Source organism: Gouania willdenowi, chromosome 9 (genome assembly GCF_900634775.1).
Source record: "Gouania willdenowi chromosome 9, fGouWil2.1, whole genome shotgun sequence".
Lineage (NCBI taxonomy): Eukaryota > Metazoa > Chordata > Actinopteri > Blenniiformes > Gobiesocidae > Gouania > Gouania willdenowi.
In genome coordinates, this window is record NC_041052.1 from 8,302,122 (window position 1) to 8,318,941 (window position 16,820).

The window sequence follows — 16,820 nt, forward strand, 5'->3', positions numbered from 1 at the left end:
TGACTCAGTCCATGCATCTTTAATGATTTGCAACACGGAAAGAATTGTTGTCAGTTGACTCTTTTACAGACACTTTTGAAGCAACTCTGTCGGATAGCTCAATTTTTATTTATTTATTTTTTTCAACTGAATTGGGGGGTGAATTATCTCTGCTGGTGGGTGTTTACAAACCACACATTGTAGTGAAGTGAACATCCTCTTCTCGCAGGTTCCTTCAGTGTAACTTTGGTTTCCGGCTGGCCAACAGTCAGTCAGAGGCTGCTCCGTCATTCAGGAAGTCTGTCTGCATCAACTGACAGCAACTCATACTTCAGCTTTACCTCTGCCTTTGAAAGCGTAGCTTAGCTTTTAGCCCCTGTGGAATGTTACTTCTTCTGGAGTCAGGAGGATAAAGCCGCTACCGTGAAGCTCTTCTCGTCCTCCGGGGCTGCTCACCTGAAGTGGTTCGGTCGGTGGAGCTTCGACGCTGCTCGGTGCTCACTGACTGACTGACTGACTGACGGAGAGGTGCCGTGTAACGAACAGCGGCCACAAGTGCGTAGCTTTCTTTATGTCTTTTCCTGTGTTTATGTGTGTTTTTGCACCTGCTGTGACCCTGCTGACACTCACGCGCACGTTTTGGTTAATTGGTTCGCTCCTCTAGGGGTGCGCGCGCTATTGAGCAAACACTACAGCTCTTGCTAAAGTGTGCTATATCGTGTTTACTCGCTTTAAAACATTTCTATATGAGCACCTGAGCTGCTGTGTGGCGTGTAAGTTGTGTTGTTTCAGTGTGTATGTGTGTGGTACCATCCATTGCGTCTTACATTGTTGTGGTTTTTTTTTTTTACTACGCCGTCTACAATGGCTACGGACACGGTGACGCGTTCAATTACACAATCGCAATCATCACGTTCACAACAAGAATACTGTGCACCGTGTAATTTGCTACGCGTGACAATAACATTGCAATGTGTTATTCTGTGCAGCATGCATGCATTAAAGAAGGGAAAACAATACGTCATTATTAGTTGGTGGTGTTTTCTTCTACGCATGGGCTTGTGAAGTATTGTCAACCTGCGTGCAAATGTACGTTGCAGTGTTTAAAAGTAGGCTAAAACGGGAGTGACGCGCTTGAAATGGCAGCTGTGGATGGATAGCAAAAGCAAGCTGAGCACCAAAGCCCAAGCTGACCCAACATGATGTCATCTCTACTAGTGTGTAGAGAGCGCATGAGTGAGAGAGGCAGCAGACCTGTGGGTTCATTCACACACTGCCATTGGTAGACTGGGTTAGGATTTAATTTCATATGCTGACATTTGCAGCAGCAAGTCATTCATAATCAATTCGTGATGTTTTGGCACTTTGTCTTTCTTTTTGGAAATAAAGTGACATGTATCAGCCCTGATTTCACACATGTTTAATTTGTACAATGCTGATTTGTCATTTGCAATGGAGGATAGTAACAAAGCACATTTACTTAAAGCTGCAGTATGTAAGTTTTTTTTTTTCTTCGTTTTTTTGCTTCATTTGGTCAAAAATCCATAATCACTTTTGATCACATTATAATTCAACGTGTTCTGAAAGTACAGTTCACTTTTACATCTTCTCTTGGTTTTTTTTAGATGAGGTTTGATGAGAAGTGACCTTTCAGCAAATCAGAGATACCGGTAAGGGACGATAGGTTTAGAAACAGTAAGGGGAAGAGACAGTGTGGTTGTTTCTATTAAAGTCTCACGATTCTACATACTGCAGCTTTAAGTACTATCTTTGAGTGTATATACTTCACTTGGGGATCAATTTTGAAGGATATTTCTTACTTTCACTCTAAGAAAATTATTGTACTTTTTACTCGACTACATTTCGATCATGCCCTCGAGCCATTACTCACTACTTGTCTGTCCTGAAAGATAACATGTTTTTTCATTGTTTCAGTACTAAATGCGAACTGGGACACTAAACGTACTATACACCACTAACTCAATGAGTATATACATGTCTACTATATATTATAAGTAGGATTAGGATGATGACCGTTCCCACTGAAGTATACTTCCAAGTTTCTCAAGATGCATTTTGAACCTAAGATAAAAACCTGAAGCACACTGAGGCTAAATATCTCCTTTGATTCGCTACCTTTGAAAGTTCTGAAAATATTTTAGGTGAGAAAGTGACCAAGTAGAATATCAACATGTGTCTGGTCATTTGATCCATGAAACTCGCAGAAATACATTTGATGTTGACATTTCGGAGACTTGCCATTGTGCTACTGACAAATTTTCCAGTTATCTTAAAAACAAGAGCCCTATTTAAAAAAGAGTTAAAAACTAATGGAAGACATGAAGAGATGCTTTTGTTTTGAAAAGGGGATGTTTAATTTTTAGTTTGAAGCCGGTCCCAGGGCAATTTAACGTACTGCTCGCAATGCATCATGGAGCATTTAAGTATGACGTGTGCCCAGCACGCATACTTCAAAAATATCCCCATATAATAAACAGTACATCTGGGTATTTCTGGCATACTCATTCTTTTCATACTAACTAATGTAAATGCACTAAATACTAATTTTGACCTCAAACTTAGTATGAGTAGTACATTAGTATGCGATTCCGAACACAGCCCAAGTCCTACTGCAATACCATTAATACGTCATGCATATCAGGTAGAGGTGAAACATGTCTAAACTTCAGTGTCTGTAGTTGCTTAAATCACCTGTAATGAGTGCCTTGAACATATTGTTGCACTTTTTGCTCGCTTCATGGCTTCATCTACCCCGCCAATTTCAAAACCAGTTTCCGGCTCAGTTTTCATTTTCACATAAAAGATCGCTGATCCTAACACGATTGCGGCAGTGTACTTGTACAAAATCCAAAAATGTCGGAAGGCTAGTTGTTTGATCACGTTTTTCCTGTTTCTTCACCTCCATGTTTATCCAGTGACGTGACGACAGGAGAAGTGACGTAGGGAGAAACTCTTAGCCGATTGGATGTCGCGACACGGCGTCATTCAAAGTCGCTTGAAAAGTTCCAAATTTTTAACTTTGAGCGACTTCCAGCGACTCAGATTGCATGATTGAGTCGCGTCCCTTGAACGGAGGTCACTTGACATTGTGTTATTTACATTAATTTTGAATGTAATCTAGTCGGCATGTGTGAACTTGAAGATACTTAGCCTTAGCATCTGTGGCAGTATCTGGCCCATGTTCCAGGGTTGTATCATAAAAACAGCAATTTCAGCCCATGAGGTTAGCTAAACAAAAGATGCACTGAACCTTGTATTACTAGTGTTTTACTTTAGGGATGTGAATCTTTGGGTGTCTCACGATTCGATTCCGATTCGTAGGTCACGATTCAATTCAAAATTGATTCTCGATTCAAAAATTGATACAATGCATAGTGTGTTAAGGCAAATTATGACAAAAACAATACAGTTTGTATAATATAACTTTAAATAAAGTGAATACAATGATGTAATCACACAACGGCTAAATTAAGACATAAGGTTACATTTATTCATGCTAAACAAATAGAAACACACACACTCCTTGTGCTGTCTATGTAATACACTGTAAGTTGGGGTCGATGTTTCCTGGTGAGATTGTGTCATAGACTGTAAAGGTCTGGGTGAGTTTGTGTGTTTTTCACCTAACATTGTTGCCGTAGTAGTCGGAAGTCGCCATCGTCGCCGAGACCGACAGTATACGTCCCAAACCTGAATGAAGCTGAACTTGAGCTCTAAACCTGGTGGTGATGAAGCTCTAAACTGATTTCCTGTGAAAATTGAAGTTTTCATACCATTATTGCTTTCTTGCGTTTAAAGTTAATACTAGCCTGCTTTCCCCCCCCACACTATTGGGTAAATTCAAGAGAGATTATAATCCTGACACCAGCGCGGTAGTGTTTCCTCTTCATCACAGATCAACCTCATGTCACAAAGATTAATTTAGAGAGACTTAGTTCTTCCTCTTTCTTTGTGACAGATGTTAAGGTTGTTGTGTTAAGTCTCTAACCGAGAATCCCAGTGTCCTACTTCTTCCCTGTTCACAGAGCATACCATCAATGTTGTGCAAATTCTCTCCTATAGTTTGCAGGCTCGTAAGACACATTTTGACAAATACAGCCTGCAGAAGGAACTGAAAGCAACACACTTCCTTATCACTAATGTTGTCAAATGACTTTAGGTTTACATAGGAAGGCTGGACCGGTTTGTTTCTTATCATCTCGACATTGAAGGTAAAAAAGAGCATCTCCTCGGTGAGTCACATGATTTTACTTGTTGAAACAATTCTTAGAATTCTAAAAGTGTGCAGGACAGGAAAACATTTAATATTGCTAATATTGACATTTGTATGGCTGTACAAAGTGGAACAGATTCTAATTAGCAAACTAAATTCTACTTCTCTTTGACATTTGTTTAACTTTGCGTGACACGCATCTGTGGTTACAGTCACAAAGAACTTCCGCTATAGACAGTCCCTGGCTCTGGTAAGCACACTGCCATTATGTCTTTATATAGAGCTGTGTGAGAGATTATTGAGACATTAGCGAGGGGTCTTTTCGTGATTGTGCACAAATCCCTTGTAGTACGATTGTTGTGTGTGTGTGTACTTATCGATGCTCTGGGAAAAGACATCAGCTGCTCTTGACAATTGGCTGATGTCACTGTCAGAAACGGGATAGGGTGTGGGGGAGGGGGAGGATGTGAGAGCCACACTTGATCATGCCGAGGCCTTGCATACTCACCTACTGCTATCAAACATTTTATAAATAACTTTTTACTTTATTCAGGATTTACAGTGTTGCTTCAAACACCTTACAGTTGCATTTTAAATGAAGCCTTAAACTTAAGTTTTGTGTTGATATACCAAAGAAATATGAGTATCTGATCAAGAAAGAACCTTGGTTATTGCATACTTACATGTAGAAAAATTAGCTTCAGAAATTTGACTACCGAATGCATCATTAGGGCCTCTGATTTTCCGTTTCAAAATATTCCAAATTTCATTTTAGAGTTTACCAATTTCCAAGTAATTTCTGCTTCAGTTTACCCATTTTGTTTCTGTTTCATCTTTTCTTATTCCGATCTCCTTACTGAACATTAATAATAATAATAATAATAATGATAATAATGCATTGGATTTTATATAGCGATTTATCATAGACACTCAAAGCGCTTTATTTCCCTTTCTGTTTCTGGAAGCAAATTCCGTAACTTCTGTGGGATTTGTGCGGTCACGGAAAATCTGAGACCCTACATTGTACAGGCATATGTATGGCAGAACTCACAGCATGTTTGATACTTAAAAGTTACCCGTAATAACTTATAGTTGTAAGCTCTATCAAAAGATAAAATATAATACTAGCTATTTAGTCAGGTTAAGTCTTTTTTGAAGTGACCAGGAGGGGGAAAACTGGTTCTTCTGTGAAAGACAGGGGCTGCCATTTATGCTCAAGTTGTAAATAGGTGATATGGCAAAATTTTATTGTGACCTGATAAAATTGTGGCTTTGTGACTATTTTCTGCATAACACAAGTATCAATGTGAGACATTTGGTAATAATAATTATTAGTTCTCTTCTTACAGACTTGAAACCAGAAGTACACCTAGAAAAAGTTGTAGCCTGATATTGCAGTACTACTGAAAGTGGTAGAAAAAGACAAAATGAAGAGGCCTCACTCTGTATTTAGAAACATTGTGTAATATGGTCATAATATTAAAGTTTGATGTTAACTTGGCAACCACTGACAAGATCACACCGTTTCTGCATTTATGCACACGTAGACTGACTTTATAATTTAGGTGTAGAAGGAATGTCAGTTTAGTCAATGCTGCAGCCGTTTGCTGGTGTGTGCTACAGTAGCAGAGCACATCAATATTAAAGCCCTGCTGTCAGGCTTAATGTTCTGCAGTGATCTGGTTTAGCATGTCTAATACAGGAATGCTGTCTCAGATGACAAGGGAAATTATATCCTCTCGCTCTTTCTCTACCACTGTTCTTCAAGCAGATGTGTTCATTCCTGAGGCTTTTAATGATGATTTCAATAGACTGCTAAACTCTGCACTGCTCCAAGATAATGCTCCTTTGAACCAGCAAAAGAGCAAACAGGTGCCGAATGATATTTAGTAACGGGAATAATCCCCAGTTGTGGCAGACCTTTCCAAACGAGCAAAGGCGCACAGGAGCCTGTATTACCAATTTATATTTCAAAATTTGAAAAATGAAGACTTGTCTTTGAGCACGCTACGCACCAGTGTTTAACAAGGTCAGAGGTCTCTTATTTTAGTTCTCCGATTGACTGATGAGACAGGATAAACAACTTTAAATATTTAGAACCAAGTTTGTCTGGAGTTAGATGAGCTGAAAATGTTTGAAACAAAAGTACCATGACACAGGTCACAAACCAGTGAACTTGAAGGAATTGCTCTACCCACTACCAAAAGGCCGCCATGCACAACGGAACAGATTTTTTTTAACTTTCTTTAATCGTAAATTTTCCAACATCTATTGTTTGCCTCACATCACATAATCTTCACAAAACACGAAGATCTACAGAGCAGGACCGAGTCGATTTCTTTATACAGACTACAATTCTGTATATTGCGCGATTACTTGTGAATTCGCAGGATCTCGAAAGTCCTTGTATTACTCGTTGTCCAGTGGAGCCACAACAGTGTGCATCACAGACACGGACAGTGGAGCACGGAGACGTTCTGCAGCGAAGTTGTTGCAGAACCATCACTCATTTATTGGAAATTCAGTGTAATACCGCAAAACAAAACCTAAATGAGCAGGCTTTTTATGAGAGTTTTCCAGAGCAATTGACCTCTGTTGGTTTTTTGCACTTCAATGACTGAAAGAATACAAACTAGATAGATTACATTTGAATATTGTGAATTTATGGCAGTTGTAATATGAATTTTGGCCTAGCAGTGGGTGCAGACCTGAGTCATGGCCTTGATCTCCTAGAAATCTGCCTTAGAGGGCAAGATGTCGCAGCCCAACAGATGTCTCATCATTCAGCGAATCTCCAACGAGTGTTCCACTTCTGCAATTCACCCGCCACCTTGCATGAATAAACCCTTGTCTGAACCAACACTTGAGATCATTGGTTGGCTAAAGTATCCAGCTGTCACCCATTCTGCTTCTCGCAATGAACTTGCGGCTCCCAATTAATGATTTTTAAAGAATTTTACATGTATTCCCATTTTTTGTAACTTTCAGACTCTTTTTAATCCTGTACGTTGTGTTGGTGTTTTTTACAGTACAATATGTGCTATGTTATTTGAATTGTTTTTGGCATGCATGAGAACCGAAATGGGCAACTGGTTGCCATTTTGCCCCATGCGGCCCTCAGTCTAATTTTGTACAGCCCTCAAAGCAAACTCACAAAATGACCTAAAAACATACAAAACTACAGTAGAAATATACAAAATACTTGTTATGACAACGTGAATAAACTACCATATTTTTCGGACTATAAGGCGCACTTAAAATCCTTTAATTTTCTCAAAAATCGACAGTGTGCCTTATAATCAGGTACGCCTTATGTATGAAATTAACTACTGTGCTTCAACATACTGAACTGAAAAAGTGAGTGTATTGTTCTGTATTTTATGTGTTATACCTGAACAATGTTGAGAGTTATTGTTAATGAGTTGAATAAAGTTTGACTTATATGACTATTTTATTTCGCTTAATGCGTCTTAATAATAATAATAATATTAATAATAACAAACCGGTGCGCCTTATAATCCGGTGCGACTTATGTATTAAAATAGACCCAGTCAGGTCCATTCATTGATAGTGCGCCTTATAATCCGGTGCACCTTATAGTCTGAAAAATACGGTAAATGATAAAAAGACAACAAAAATGACTCTGAGAACACGTGACAGCAAAAATGTACAAAAACTTGTTGCAAAACAAAAGACTAAAAAACTACGACAATACAAAAAATGACAACAAATATACACCGAATGACAAAAAAAACATAAAAATCAATCAAGAAAATATGCAATATTATTCCAAATACACACAAAAATACAAGCAAAGAAAATTACGAAGTGAATTAAAAGTACTCAAAACACACTCACTTTTTTTTTTCCTGCATTAGTGCTCGGATTGGTCAATATTTGGATTTGAAGTTAGAATATATGTTGCATATCATAGCAATCAACAGCCCAATTGTTTGATATGTCTTCTTTTGATTTCTGGTGTATTACATGGTTAATACCACCACCCCTCCTGGGTTCAGGGCTTAATTTAGCTCAGCAGAATAGGAATAAAAGCCTGCGACCAGATTATTTTCAGATCGACGTGGTTCTCTGTAATAGAAGTCTTTAAAAATTCAACATGTCATGTCATAGTCCTACATTCTGCTACTGTCTTCACCTTGCATGCGAGCAGCTGGGAAAACTTGAGTATGCACTGCTTGCATAGCAGAGCGGGGCATGTCAGCAAGGCTTAGGGATGCTCGAATATGACGGACATATTTGCTGATGTGAATGGGGGGGCTGGCTGAGGTCATACAGCACACCACATTGAACTTTACTGAAAATCTCTCTTTGCAAAGAAATTGTGTGTCTCAGTTAAACCTAAACATTTTTACTCAGCACCGTTTTAGACATTTATCCATGCATTTTAATTCTTTGAGTTTTAAGTCTCGTAGCTTCAGAACTTTTCATCGCTGTGTGGATTTAATTTGCCACTTTTAAAAGTTCTCAAAATATTTTCAGTGAGAAAGTGATCGAGTTGAATATTAACGTGTTAATTTTGTGATTCATAAAACTGTCAAACACAATTCACTCCGACATTTCGGGGATTTTCAGAGACCCGCCATTGTGCTACTGACAAGAGCCATATTTAAAGCGTTAAAAAAACTAATGGAAGACGAGAAGAGATGCTTTTGTTTTGAAGGTTGAAGGAGGATTTTACATTCCACTTGCAATGCATCATGGGGTGGTTGATTATGACTAGTGTGCCCACTGTGCACACTTAAAATAAGGCCTGATATAGTATACTTCCGGGTATTTCTCGCATACTCATTTTTTTCATACTATCTAATGTGTACGCACTTCATACTCTTTTTGTTATCAAAAGTTGATATGAGTAGTACGTTAGTATGCCATTTCAACTGCGGTGGCTGTTAGCTTTTGTTAGCATAAGCTGTGTGTTAACACATGCAAACATACTTGTGAACTAAAGCAGTGATCCCCAGGTTTGTGTGCCACAGACTAGTGTTATACTGCTCACTTTGTCCTTGGACTGAAGGGAGAGTTTAAGTCTAAAGCAAAGTAGGGATGTCCCTTTTTCATTTCCGATATGATACGGATTTTGAAGCCTTGCGTATCGGGCCGATACCAATATTGATTCGATACGATATCAACATGAACCATACATAATTTTTCTCCTTATTTTGTTGTGTGGAATGTTTGAAAATGCTTGATCAAGTGATGTTACTCAAGCAGAGAACAATAGTCAGTAACAGTTGGTATCTACAGTATTCTACAATTGAATAGAATAAATAAAAAATAAATTATAAGACCAGCACCAACGTTAAGGTGCATTACCGCCACCTACTTTGTTGGATTGTGAACCACAGTCACCTATGGATAGAAGTGTTGGAGCGGAACATTTTATCAGAGTGCTTATATTGGTGGCTGATATTGGACCAATATACAATATCAATATTGGATCGGGACACCTCTATAGCAAAGTGAGGCGTGCTGTCACACTTTCTCCTCCACAATTTACTTCTGGAGTGAATTTTGCTTTCATACTGGTCTTTTATTTTTTATTTTTTTTGGTGATTTCAACAGGTGCACAGACCAGTATCGGTCCACACCCAGGGGTGGTGGACCCCAAAACTAAAGCACTCTGTTTTGTTTGACTTTGATCAATTAATAATATTCTGTCTGTGGAATTATTTATATTCATAAAATGGACAACACAAATTAAATGAAAGAGGGGAGAGTGGAAGTATTGTTTTTTGTTTGATTGTAATTAATTAACTTTTTCATTTCTCATAAAGGTTATTTTTAGAATAGATGTGTTTATAACTTTAAAACTGAGAGAATTGAATCAGTTTATTATTTTTATGAGAGAACATTTGGTAATTAATTATGCGTCATTAAAAAAAAAAAGCCTCATTAGTTTTAGGATACCCCAGGAAAACATGTATTATTAGTTTAAAATTTGATTTCTAATTATCAATATACCTTTCCTTGTCATTCATCATTTTTTTTTTTTAATTTAATATGATAAATTGAGTCAATTCCTAGTTGTTGCAGATACTCTAATATTTCAGGTGCCTGATAAACTAAATGATATGCTTTAGTAGTTTGGTAAAACATACATCTTAGCTATAAGCTTCCAAGGCAAAATGATTAAATAATAACACATACGTGTTCTATACTGATGAAAAGTGTTAACTATTCTGTTATCAATAAGTGGAGATCTATTTTCTAAACAAAATCCTTGCTGGCCCTGTGGCATGTAGATTTGATGCCCTACTTGCCTTACATGACAAGTGACCTTTGAAAGTTACCAAACCATTCAGAGCATTTAATGGTGATGTGGCGTTGGAGGATTGTACTAAATTTCTTCCGCTCCCCATCTACTAAACTTGGCGTAAATGCTCAAAGTCTCCTCTGTAGGGCTACCAGAGAATGAGCCAAAAGCTAAACCCCCATCCCCCCCGTATGGGGAGAATATCGGCCTCTGCTCCAGCTCTGTGCAGCACTAATGCTGTGACTGGACAGCCTCCATTGGGTCAAGTGGAGATTTGCCTCTAATGAATCTGCCGGAGATTGTGCAGCATTCTCGCCAGACTGCAGTGATTCAGGATAATTGGGATTTACATTTTCCAGTTTTTTAGTTACCTCTGTCCGGTGTCTGGATGAGTACTTTACGCACAAGAATTGATGGAAGTTTGGGACAAGGTGAAAATGTTGGATATATTTTTTAAATCAAACAGTTGCCATTAATTAAAAAATACAGTAAAATGTTCATTATTACATATATATTAAATACACAGAGCCTCTGATTTTTGGCTTCAAAAATTCAGTTTCAGTGTTTACCATTTCTGCGGTACTTTACACTTCTCCCGTTTCTTTTCTGTTTTGTCATCTTTCCATGTTTAGATGACTTTACTGGCTATTAATCTTCTCGAAATCATACCAAACATATAAGTGTACATTTAATATGCTTCAACAGATTTACGACAACGGGATGGTTACCCTGAAGTCACGCAAATATTCATTTTGAGGGCGTCGTTAGCCATACTGCTAGACCCTCTGCCATCCATTTTTAGGGAAATTGCGATTGGAATGTGTATCACTGATATGGTCTCAAAACATTCTCTGTGAAGTATTTAATTACAAATAAAACAATAATCTCTACATTTTGCACAAAACCCCACACAGCCATGTGATTGAAGATGTAATTTGTTTGCTGTGATGTCACCAAGTAAACTCATCACCAGTTTAGCTAATACACCTGTCTGTGTATCAGTGGTTTTTCAGATTTGAATTCATTCATTTTTATCTCAACCACTTCTTCATCACAAAAAAAACACTTGAGATGAAACTGTGAATGTAATTGTACGGTTATGAAACCCTTTTTTACCTGATTTGTGTCACTCTAGATTTGTGTGGATGTGTATCGTGAGTCATTGCATTAGACAGTGGAGAAACAGGTCAGTTTTACTCCACTGATGATGTGCTGTTGTAAAAGTAATCCTGCAGGAGTTACTCCTGGGAAAACAAATACCACACATGCTAAAATATGTGTTTGTGCCACCCATTTCTTGCTTGATAGAACACATCAGCAGGATGGTTGGTACATGCCTTTATGAACCCAGAGATCCTGAGGTTTAAAAAAGAAGAGTTTTTATAGTAACTTTGTATGTTTTTCTGTCATTCTGTGCATCTTTGTAGTTGTCTTGCTTGTTATGAAATGCATTGTGTGCATTTCTGTTGTCCTTTTGTATGTTTTTTGGAGTCATGTTGTGTATTTATGTTGTTGCTTGTTTCTTTGTACTGTGGGTTTGTAGAGTCATTTTTTGTGTTTCTCGTCTTTTCTGAGTCATTTTGTGTAGTTATCTTGTCTTTTACTGTATTTTTCTGCAATGTTTTTTAATGTATTCTTGATTTTTGTGTCATTTTATACGTTTACTTTGGGGGCTGCATAAAATTAGAGCAAGGGCCGCATGTGGCCCCTGAGCCGCCAGTTGCCCATGTCTGTCTTATATTAGTAAACAGTTGACAGTAAAAAAAAAAGAAATGAGGAAAAAAAAAGTGGAAAAAGAAGAAAAATGAAAGAAAAAAAATAATAATAAAAGAGAGGGAGAAAAAGTGTATTAACCTGTTGTTTCCTTGTTATTAAAATGGGACGTCAAATAAGGAAAGAAACTATATATTAATGAATGGTTGACAGTTAAAAAAAAAAAGAGAATAAAATTAGGAAAAAAGAAAGAATAAAAAACTCTAATAATAACAGAGAGGGAGAACAAAGTGTACTAACTTGTTTCCTGGTGCTATTATTGTTCATAGATGTTGAATAGGGAAATAAACCTTATATTAATAAACTGTTAACAGTAAAACAAAAAGAAGATAATTATAAAAGAGAGGGAGAAAAAAAAAGTTCACACTAAAACAACCCTATTCAGGCCGTTACTATGACTGTTCATTTAGAAATTGTTAAACTTGATGCCCAAGATAATTATTGTACTCTGACATTTAGCAAGTTTAACAAGAGATTTTAATAAAACTACTAATTCCTTCTCCAACATAAATAGACATCCTCTAAATCACACCGATCAAAAAATGTGCTATAAATAAATAACTTCCATTAGTCATTTGTTTCCTGTCTGTCTTCATGAGTAATATTTACAATAAAAGCTTGACTTCAATTATTAATGGAAAAAACACGGACTTTTTGTTGAGTGCCGAGGTCATGTTGATAAATCCCTGTGCTAGAGTCTTATCAGACTGTAGTTAAATAAGGAACGTGTAATTATAGATTTTATGAATAATTGAGAGATTCCTCCAAAGATAGAAATGGTTATTATGTCTTTCAATAACTAGAAAATGTTGTATAAAAGTGATTTTTATCAGAAAACACTAAAAAAATTTATTTGATTTGAAAAAATTATTTTGGCTAAAAGGAATTAAAAAAAATGAAGTAAATGTTATTTGTTATAGTTTTGCATAAATTTTATGATGCAAGATGTATGAAAATATTTGTACTTATGTCACACATTAAACCAACTGTTAAATGGGGGAAATATTGTAAAAATGTGTGAGATTCTCCCAAAACAAATAAATAATTGTATATTCCATGTGGCATAACATTTCAAAAAGTTATAATTCAGTCATATTCATATATACATTTTACACTTTTAACCAACAGTTAAATTGGGAAAATAGTGTGAAAATGCATGCGATTCTCCCAAAACAAATCTATGATTGTATATTACATGTTTTATAACATTTCTGTATCAGAAAGTTCTAATTCTGGGATATTCATTTGTTTTCCTTGATTACAAAAAATCATGTATCAAACTAAATTCCCACTTCACAAAGTTTTATTTCTGCAAGTAACGTTTGTTTTTCATAATCACAAAAAAATCGTATGCCTTTAACTATCAAAGTTTGTTATGTTCACAGATTGAATTCATTTTCTAAGCTGTTTGTTAGACAAACCTTTTTATCTTTGTACTGTAGGAAACCTCCAAAAAGAAATCTGCATCTGGGCCAATGAGTCACTTCCTATGTTTGGCTTTTTTTCCAAAGACAAACTGACGGTATAAATTATGTACATCATTGCTCGGGTTTACAGAGAGTGGAAGAAGACCTGTGGGTTTTATGCTTTAGGATCTCAACTTTTATCCTCGGGAAAGTCAGGCCGCAATTAGTTTGGGATTTAGTTCAGGCTTAGAACATTAGAAACTGAGGAATCCTCAGTTAGATCTACTCTGATTCATCCAACACACACGAATGATAAAATGAAAGACATTATTGGGAAAAATAGATAAAATACACCAAAAAACTGTAGCAGTATGACCTCTAACGAATAAAACAAATCATACTGGGTGTTTAGTTTTATAATAGCATTGTGAGTGGTTCAAAGAGTTTAGGTGAAGAATTTCATGTCTGACGAACCAAATTAAGATGTTTTAAAGCAGTCTTCTCAACTGGTCTCACCCTGCGACCCAATTTTGTCACCGTCATTAAATCGCGACCCACTTTTCTTTCTTTCTTTAAGAATTCACCCAACCAAATTAATTTTTTTTTTTTTAAACATAAATCTATTAATTTGCCTGTGCAACAAGCATTTCACAACAGGCCTGTCAAAAGAAAAGTTTATTTCATAATAAAAGACAAGTCCAACCCAACATGAGAGACATTAAGTATTTATTTATTTTTGACCAGCTGTCCGCGACCCAGTTTTGGATCCCGACCCACCAGTTGAGAATATCTGTTTTAAAGCATCTTTGGTTCTCAGTAAAGGTTTATTGATCCCTATAGGGAGCAAAGGCAATTTCCAATCCATCCTAAAATCTAGTCAACATTTTTAAAGAAATAAAAACCAACATTTTTGGGAAAATCTAAATAAATTATTGTTGTGTTGTTGGACTGCATAGCTACAGACTGCTGATGTCTAATTTGTAGTTAACAATGGAAACAAAATGTAATTTACAAGTTACAAAGCTGTTAATTAGGGGTGTTCCAATCCGATATTGGATAACGAATATCAGACTTTATCGGACTGTATCTAAAATCTCCAATATAAGCGCTCTGATAAGTTTCTGTTGTTTTTGTCCCAAAACGCTGAAGTGAACATGAATTGCTGACTATTGTTCTTTGAGTAACCTCACTTGATTAAACCTTTTCCAACATTCCACACTACAAAATAAGAAATAAAACTAACATCATCATAGTCTGCCATGGTCTCTCCTCACATTTTTACAAATAAATAAAATATTACAGTTATTTGTTTTTAGTTCAAAGACTTATTAGCCACATATCATCACCTTGTGTTAACAATAGATTTCATTTCGTAGCTTTGATAGAGATATTTTTAATGTAAATGTGCTATAGTAATGTAAGGAACATATCCCAGTGGAAAATAGCCAGTAAATTATGTTTATTCTTAGATTTGGCCCATTTTAATTTTTTGTTGGCATCATAACGTTTTATGCAATAACTGAGATATTTTTAGACCTGTTACGATCTAAAATAAATAAATGCATATTTATGATACATTTCCAAGTACTATTTTCAAGTGAAAAAATTACAGTCCTGCACTGTTATTCTACAGAGAAAAGAACAAACCAGAAAACAGCAAACATGTTATTTTGCTGCACTTTAAGATTTTCCAGATTTTAACTGTAGTCAAAGTTTAAAAATTCCAAAAAATATCAAAAAAACAAATATTTTTCCACATGCAACTTCCGACAAGATGCTGATGCTTAGGGTCAAAAAACTATATATATATATATATATATATACTTGAGGTGAGTTTGATATTGATAACTTAAATATTAAAGCGGGCTAATTATTACTTTATTGTAATCTAAGGAAGTTAAAGGTTGAATCAGGAAAGATCAGGGATTCATCCTGAATTTAAAGAAATGGCAGTTAGCGAGTGGCTAATAAAGAACACTTGTCATTTAAAAAAGGTATAATTTACAATAATGACGCTAATATCTTCATGCTTGAGGTGTACATTTTACATCGTAATTGCTTCAGAAAAACACTCACACTGGTCATTGTTATGGTGTACTGTTGCCATTCTAAACGCTATTTCTGGTTTTGTAAAACGATGTATAGAGTTATTCTTTAAGACTTTAGCTTGAAGACGAAGTCTGGTCCCAGTTCGTCTGTCTTAGTTTGTCTTTTTTCATTTTCATCAGTTACTCAAACTGCTCAGGATTGTAATTAATCTAAAAATGAGTTTTGAAGTATTAAAATCAAATATTAGCTCTCTTGTTTACAGTGCCGTGATGGTTCTTGTCAAAGTTTGAGAAAAGATTTTGGTTGGTGTTCAGCCTGAGGTTATTTCTGCAAATTCATGTAAAATTAGTAATGTTTCTTTTCTTTTTTTACACTCCAGGACAATTTCTAAAGCATTGTTGCACAAGCAATTACTGTAAATCACTTCAGTGTATTTGCAAGCTTTTCAAAAAGGATTTACAAAAAAGACAAATAAGCTGTTTTATGGTTGCGTGCATTAGAGTAAACGGTGTCAGGTACACTGACCATGCTGCTATATTAACTTTATTGTTTTAATGTGCATTTTTAAAAAAAAGTGTATTCTTATTTATCTATATTTTGAGGGAGAATTGTACTCTTGATTCCTCCGTATATCAGGCACATGTAGGCGTTGCGTAGTCTTTACAGTAAATGTGCTGATTCTTTTATGTAACTTTCTGACACAATTCTCATTTATAGCCATTGTAAAACATGCAGCCATAAATGCATTCTTTGTACAAGGAAATGGAACAAAGGTGTTTGTGTGGATTTGAGTACAGAGTTCAGCTAGAATAGTACCTTCACCTTGATAACAGCTTGCCTGTTTGGTTTATTAGCTTCAATTTCATGTTCATTTATAACATCTACCTATAAAAGCAAGAATGTTCTGTGTGCGTGTGTGTGGAGTGAATATCTCCCCGACACGGTATGAGTTTGACCTGAAACTTTGTCAACGGCTTCCAAATACCATGAGTGTGTGCATTCGTTGTTTTAGAGTAATTTGGTGTTGCAAAACGTTCAAAACGTTAATTTTAAGATTATTGCACTCTCGGTAATGAGCGCGGTATTGAGGGCGCTACAGTATTTC

The 16,820-nt window shown here is 36.2% G+C and overlaps 1 protein-coding gene across 3 annotated transcripts in view; it reads left to right on the forward strand.

The window, feature by feature from the left end:
* taok3a (TAO kinase 3a) overlaps positions 1-16,820 on the forward strand; it is a 90,784-nt gene continuing 73,964 nt past the window's right edge. For all 3 annotated transcript variants that reach the window (XM_028456912.1, XM_028456913.1, XM_028456911.1), the window contains exon 1: positions 1-534. The gene's annotated coding sequence lies outside the window, so the exon portion shown is untranslated. The remainder of the gene's footprint in view (positions 535-16,820) is intronic.